Source organism: Oncorhynchus mykiss, chromosome 12 (assembly GCF_057628025.1).
Source record: "Oncorhynchus mykiss isolate SJ-2025 chromosome 12, ASM5762802v1, whole genome shotgun sequence".
NCBI lineage: Eukaryota > Metazoa > Chordata > Actinopteri > Salmoniformes > Salmonidae > Oncorhynchus > Oncorhynchus mykiss.
The window spans coordinates 38,856,294-38,863,699 of NC_143033.1; positions in this window are offsets into that span (position 1 = coordinate 38,856,294).

Below are 7,406 nucleotides of genomic sequence, written 5' to 3' on the forward strand. Positions count from 1 at the left end.
AAACCCAGCAACAAAAAAAAAATATCATCTCACGATCAACTGCATTTATTTTCAGCAAACTTAACGTGTAAATATTTGTATGAACATAAGATTCAACAACTGAGACAAACTGAACAAGTTCCACAGAAATTGAATAATGTGTTCCTGAACAACGGCGGGGGTCAAAATCAAAAGTAAGTCAGTATCTGGTGTGGCCACCAGCTGCATTAAGTACTGCAGTGCATCTCCTCATGGACTGCACCAGATTTGCCCGTTCTTGCTGTGAGATGTTACCCCACTCTTCCACCAAGGCACCAGTAAGTGCCCAGACATTTCTGGGGGGAATGGCTGTAGCCCTCACCCTCCAATCCAACAGATCCCAGACATGCTCAATGGGATTGAGATCCGGGCTCTTCGCTGGCACTGGCAGAACATTGACATTCCTGTCTTGTAGGAAATCATGCACAGAACAAGCAGTATGGCTGGTGGCATTGTCGTGCTGTCATGTTAGGATGAGCCTGCAGGAAGGGTACCACATGAGGGAGGAGGAGGTCTTCCCTGTAACGCACAGCGTTGAGATTGAGCTTGTCATTGCAGGCAGTCTGATGCTGTAACACACCGCCCCATGACAGACCCTCCACCTCCAAATCGATCCCGCTCCAGAGTACAGGCCTTGGTGTAACGCTCATTTTGATAAATTCACATCCGTCCACCCCTAGTGAGACAAAACCACGACTTGTCAGTGAAGAAGAGCACTTTTTGCCAGTCCTGTATGGTCCAGCGACGGTGGGTTTGTGCCCATAGGCGACGTTGTTGCCGGTGCTGTCTGGTGAGGACCTGCCTTACAACAGGCCTACAAGTCCTCAGTCCTGGCCCTCTCAGCCTATTGTGGATAGTCTGAGCACTGTTAGAGGGATTATGCATTCCTGGTGTAACTCGGGCAGTTGTTGCCATCCTGTACCTTTCCCGCAGGTGTGATGTTCGGATATACCAATCCTGTGCAGGTGTTGTTACACGTGGTCTGCCACTGTGAGGACGATCAACTGTCCGTCCTGTCTCCCTGTAGCGCTGTCTTATGTGCCTCACATTAAGGACATTGCAATTTATTGCCCTTGCCACATCTACAGTCCTCATGCCTCCTTGCAGCATGCCTAAGGCACGTTCATGCAGATGAGCAGAGACCCTGGGCATCTTTCTTTGGGTGTTTTTCAGAGTCAGTAGAAAGGCCTCTTTAGTGTCCTAAGTTTTCATAACTGTGACCTTAATTGCCTACCGTCTGTAAGCTGTTAGTGGACCGTTCCACAGGTGCATGTTCATGAATTGTTTATGGTTCATTGAACAAGCATGGGAAAGTGTTTAAACCCTTTACAATGAAGATCTGTGAAGTTATTTGGATACATTTCTTGGAATGCCATTATAGTTGAGGCCAGTAGGCCGTCGTTGTAAAATAAGAATTTGTTCTTAACGGACTTGCCTAGTTTAAATTTAAAAAACTATGTATATACGTTTCTATGTTTACACATATACAGTACTAGTCAAAAGTTTGGACACACCTACTCATTCAAGGGTTTTTCTTTGTTTTTACTATTTTCTACATTGTAGAATAATAGTGAAGACATCAAAACTATGAAATAACACACATGGAATCATGTAGTAACAAAAGTGTTGAACAAATTAAAATATATTTTATATTTGAAATTCTTCAACGTAGCCACCCTTTGCCTTGATGAAAGCTTTGCACACTCTTGGCATTCTCTCAACCAGCTTCATCTGGAATGCTTTTCCATCAGTCTTGAAGGAGTTCCCACATATGCTGAGCACTTGTTGGCTGCTTTTCCTTCAACTCATCCCAAACTACCTCAATTGGGTTGAGGTTGGGTGATTGCAGGCCAGGTCATCTAATGCAGCACTGTCGTTTCTATTTGCTTAATTGAGCTGTTCTTGCCATAATATGGACTTGTTTTTTTGTTTTACCAAATAGGGCTATCTTCTGTATACCACACCTATCTTGTCACAACACAACTGATTGGCTCAAATGCATTAGGAAGCAAAGAAATTCCACATTAACTTTTAACAACACACACCAATGCCAAGTGTGCAAATCTGTAATCAAGGCGAAGGGTGGCTACTTTGAAAACGTTCAAATATATTTTTGATTTAACACTTTTTGCGTTACAATATGATTCCATGTGTAATTTCATACTTTTGATGTCTTCACTATTATTCTACAATGTAGAAAATAGTGAAAATAAAAACCTTTGAATGAGTAGGTGCCTAAACGTTTGACTGGTACTGTATATGTTATACATATACACATACATACATATTTCGTTGTTTTATTTAACCTTTATTTAACTAGGCAAGTCCGTTTAGAACAAATTCTTATTTTATATTGACGGCCTACCGGCCTCAACTGTTATGGCATTCCAAGAAATGAATGAGGGCAGGGTAACAACTTCAATGCAATATATATATACACACACATACATACATACATACATACATACATACATACATACATACATACATACAATACCATTTCAATAAAACAGCTACAGCTCCAATACTATGGTCTCTTACCCCATGCCTGCATCCAGTAGTAGTTCTGATCTGCCTCAGCCTGTGGTCTCTGATTTGTAGAATGGAAGGAGGGCCAAACATACTTGATTGGTTTGTAGGCTGTATCCCAATAGTATGAAATAGGTTCATTTTGCTTTACTAGTCTCCTTTTCTTTAGGACCTCAGGCAGGTGAAATGACTGGTGCCTTGCGAAAGTATTCGGCACCCTTGAACTTTGCGACCTTTTGCCACATTTCAGGCTTCAAACATAAAGATATAAAACTGTATTTTTTTGTGAAGAATCAACAACAAGTGGGACACAATCATGAAGTGGAATGACATTTATTGGATATTTCAAACTTTTTTAACAAATCAAAAACTGAAATATTGGGCGTGCAAAATTATTCAGCCCCTTTACTTTCAGTGCAGCAAACTCTCTCCAGAAGTTCAGTGTGGATCTCTAAATGATCCAATGTTGACCTAAATGACTAATGATGATAAATACAATCCACCTGTATGTAATCAAGTCTCCGTATAAATGCACCTGCACTGTGATAGTCTCAGAGGTCCGTTAAAAGCGCAGAGAGCATCATGAAGAACAAGGAACACACCAGGCAGGTCCGAGATACTGTTGTGAAGAAGTTTAAAGCCGGATTTGGATACAAAAAGATTTCCCAAGCTTTAAACATCCCAAGGAGCACTGTGCAAGCGATAATATTGAAATGGAAGGAGTATCAGACCACTGCAAATCTACCAAGACCTGGCCGTCCCTCTAAACTTTCAGCTCATACAAGGAGAAGACTGATCAGAGATGCAGCCAAGAGGCCCATGATCACTCTGGATGAACTGCAGAGATCTACAGCTGAGGTGGGAGACTCTGTCCATAGGACAACAATCAGTCATATATTGCACAAATCTGGCCTTTATGGAAGAGTGGCAAGAAGAAAGCCATTTCTTAAAGATATCCATAAAAAGTGTTGTTTAAAGTTTGCCACAAGCCACCTGGGAGACACACCAAACATGTGGAAGAAGGTGCTCTGGTCAGATGAAACCAAAATTGAACTTTTTGGCAACAATGCAAAACGTTATGTTTGGCGTAAAAGCAACACAGCTGAACACACCATCCCCACTGTCAAACATGGTGGTGGCAGCATCATGGTTTGGGCCTGCTTTTCTTCAGCAGGGACAGGGAAGATGGTTAAAATTGATGGGAAGATGGATGGAGCCAAATACAGGACCATTCTGGAAGAAAACCTGATGGAGTCTGCAAAAGACCTGAGACTGGGACAGAGATTTGTCTTCCAGCAAGACAATGATCCAAAACATAAAGCAACATCTACAATGGAATGGTTCAAAAATAAACATATCCAGGTGTTAGAATGGCCAAGTCAAAGTCCAGAACTGTATCCAATCGAGAATCTGTGGAAAGAAAACTGAAAACTGCTGTTCACAAATGCTCTCCATCCAACCTCACTGAGCTCGAGCTGTTTTGCAAGGAGGAATGGGAAATAATTTCAGTCTCTCGATGTGCAAAACTGATAGAGACATACCCCAAGCGACTTACAGCTGTAATTGCAGCAAAAGGTGGCGCTACAAAGTATTAACTTAAGGGGACTGAATAATTTTGCACGCCCAATTTTTCAGTTTTTGATTTGTTAAAAAAGTTTGAAATATCCAATAAATGTCATTCCACTTCATGATTGTGTCCCACTTGTTGTTGATTCTTCACAAAAAAATACAGTTTTATATCTTTATGTTTGAAGCCTGAAATGTGGCAAAAGGTCGCAAAGTTCAAGGTGGCCGAATACTTTCGCAAGGCACTGTATGTACAAAACATATTGCTCACGTCTATACATTTGTGGGAACCGTTTAGGACTATTGAGACACAGCCATAGGGACAGTAATGACCAATTATCACAATGGAATGGACAGGGTTGGGGAGTAACGGATTACAAAAAATGAAATGTAATCCATTACCAGCTAAAATTGTACTCAACGTTACAGATACTTCTGAAAAACTATATAATTACTTCAACCATTACTTTTACATTCAGAAAGGATGTTTGCAAAAAAAAAACGATACTTCTCTGTTTACTCAATGACATTCAAATCAGCATCTAAAAAAGCCACAAGCTTTAAGTTTGTTCCACGTGAGCGAGTTTGACCACAAGGCAGATACCCCTTTAATGACACACCAAATGTGTTTGATGGATCGTGGAAAAAGAACAGGAATAGGCTTTTGTAGGCTACAGTCCAAGCTATGTCTTCCAATAGTGCGACTGCTGTCGGCATCCAAAGATTATCCAACTTGAATAAATCAAATCAAATTTGATTTGTCACATACACTCGCATTAACATCTGCTAACCATGTGTAACGAAATGCTTGTGCTTTTAGTTCCGACAATGCAGTAATAACCAACGAGTAATCTAACCTAACAATTTCACAACTACTACCTTATACACACAAGTGTAAAGGGATGAAGAATATGTACATAAAGATATATGAATGAGTGATGGTACAGAACGGCATAGGCAATATGCAGTAGATGGTATAGAGTACAGTATATACATATGAGATGAGTAATGTAGGGTATGTAAACATATAAAAGTGGCATTGTTTAAAGTGGCTAGTGATACATTTTTTACATCAATTTTTCCATTATTAAAGTGGCTGGAGTTGAGTCAGTATGTTGGCAGCAGCCACTCAATGTTAGTGGTGGCTGTTTAACAGTCTGATGGCCTTGAGATAGAAGCTGTTTTTCAGTCTCTCGGTCCCAGCTTTGATGCACCTGTACTGACGTCGCCTTCTGGATGATTGCGGGGTGAACAGGCAGTGGCTCGGGTCGTTGTTGTCCTTGATGATCTTTATGGCCTTCCTGTGACATCGGGTGGTGTAGGTGTCCTGGAGGGCAGGTAGTTTGCCCCCCCGGTGATGCGTTGTGCAGACGCTGTCTGTGTGGGTGGACCAATTTGTCCGTGATGTGTACGCCGAGGAACTTAACTTACCACCCTCTCCACTACTGTCCCGTCGATGTGGATAGGGGGGTGCTCCCTCTGCTGTTTCCTGAAGTCCACCATCATCTCCTTTGTTTTGTTGACGTTGAGTGTGAGGTTATTTTCCTGACACCACACTCCAATAAACGCTCGGAGGTAAGGATGACAACAGTGGTGTAGTCCGGCGATACGGAAATCACTTCATATATCTACATAGATCATTGATGTGAATCACTCCTGCTCTCTCATTAAGCTATTTATGCCTTACGGAGTGTGGTTGCAGATGTCTGTTCACAAATCTAAATGTGTATTTGAATCCAATAAGAGTTGAATTCAATTAGCTTAAGCTGCCGATCAATCAATGTTTTTGAAATCAATGGACAGCCAACCCATAAAGTAAAATGTAACATCCATGGCCAGCTAAAGAGGCATTATCATTGATTTATCCTGCAATAGATGTGGTTCAATTGGTAACATACATTGTCTTCTAATGCCTCTTAATAAAGGGACAGTAATGGAATTTAATCCGATTGTTACAGAGTTTGGGTAATCCAAAAGTTACGTTACTGATTACAATTTGACAGGTAACTAGTAACTAACAGATTACATTTAGAAAGTAACCTACCCAACCCTGGGAATGGGTAATCCGTAGAACTAACTGACTTCTGAAGGGTGGATTTTTAAATGGTCAGGATCACTGTTGACAATATTCCTTTTGACATTTTCAGTGCGTCTTTTTGTGCGACAGGCCTGGATGTTAATAGTAAATTGTTTTTGAAAATATAGTCTGACTTGTTTCTCTTGCAAAAAATGATTCTCGCTACTTGATATTTTGTATTTCAGTTCACATGTATAGTTTTGTTCTGGCTGCATCACTAGTCACCAATACTCTTGCAACCTCAAGTCATTTGAGGGGGGCAATGACATAATTAGTCTTTCTGTAAAGTCTGTCCACATTGAACATTATCTGATTCACCAACACTGTCACTAGTTTCATGGAGTTTCTGGCACATAACTTCTTGAGCACCTTCTGACGTTTCTCTAATATCAGTGGATAAAACATAACCGCTCACCTCTACTAGGGAATAGAGAAGGCATCTTGGTCCGCTTAAGTGTAGGTGTCACATCTCAGTGGAAATTATGAATAGTGTGAAAAATCAGTTGGCTCATCATGGTTGTATCCTACTTTGAGTTTTACTTTGTTTCCAAGGAACTGGTTGAGTACTCTTCCTGTTGGTTTCATGTCCCTTGGACAGAACGGTCAAATCATTGACAAATGATCACTGGGCATGGATGGAAGATGGAATTTTTGGATCAGAATGAATATGGTTTTGGCAATGAGGGTTATGATCATTACCAATAGCAAAAACTGTACAAAAAGGTCAGTCCCTGGCATCATAAAAGCTAGTTCAGCAGCATAGCACATTTTCAACATGGGTTGTTCAAGGAATCTCAACAGGCAGTTAACGTCAAAGAATGGTTGGCTTTGGAGAAGAAAAAGCTTATACATTTTGATCTACTTAACAGACTTTTCCAAAAATGTAATGCACCGTGAAGAACTATTTGCATTTGAATGTTTCAGCTCATTTCTCTAGTCAGTTTTAAATGCTGGTAGTTAAGATCTCTGTAGGTAAAATGCTTTATCACTCATAGGCTGATGTGACTGGGGTTCTTAGGGTGATTCTATGGAAACTCTTTAGACATTGATGTATTGCTTTTAATTGTTGTAAAACAATACCTAGAAAAATATTTCCTGCTGCTTAATCTTGGTTGAACATTGTTGTATTAATGTGTTTAAGAATACGTTGGAGCTCATTGATTATTTGACTTGCATGTACTACAATATCAACTCAAGACATTTAGATGTATCAAAG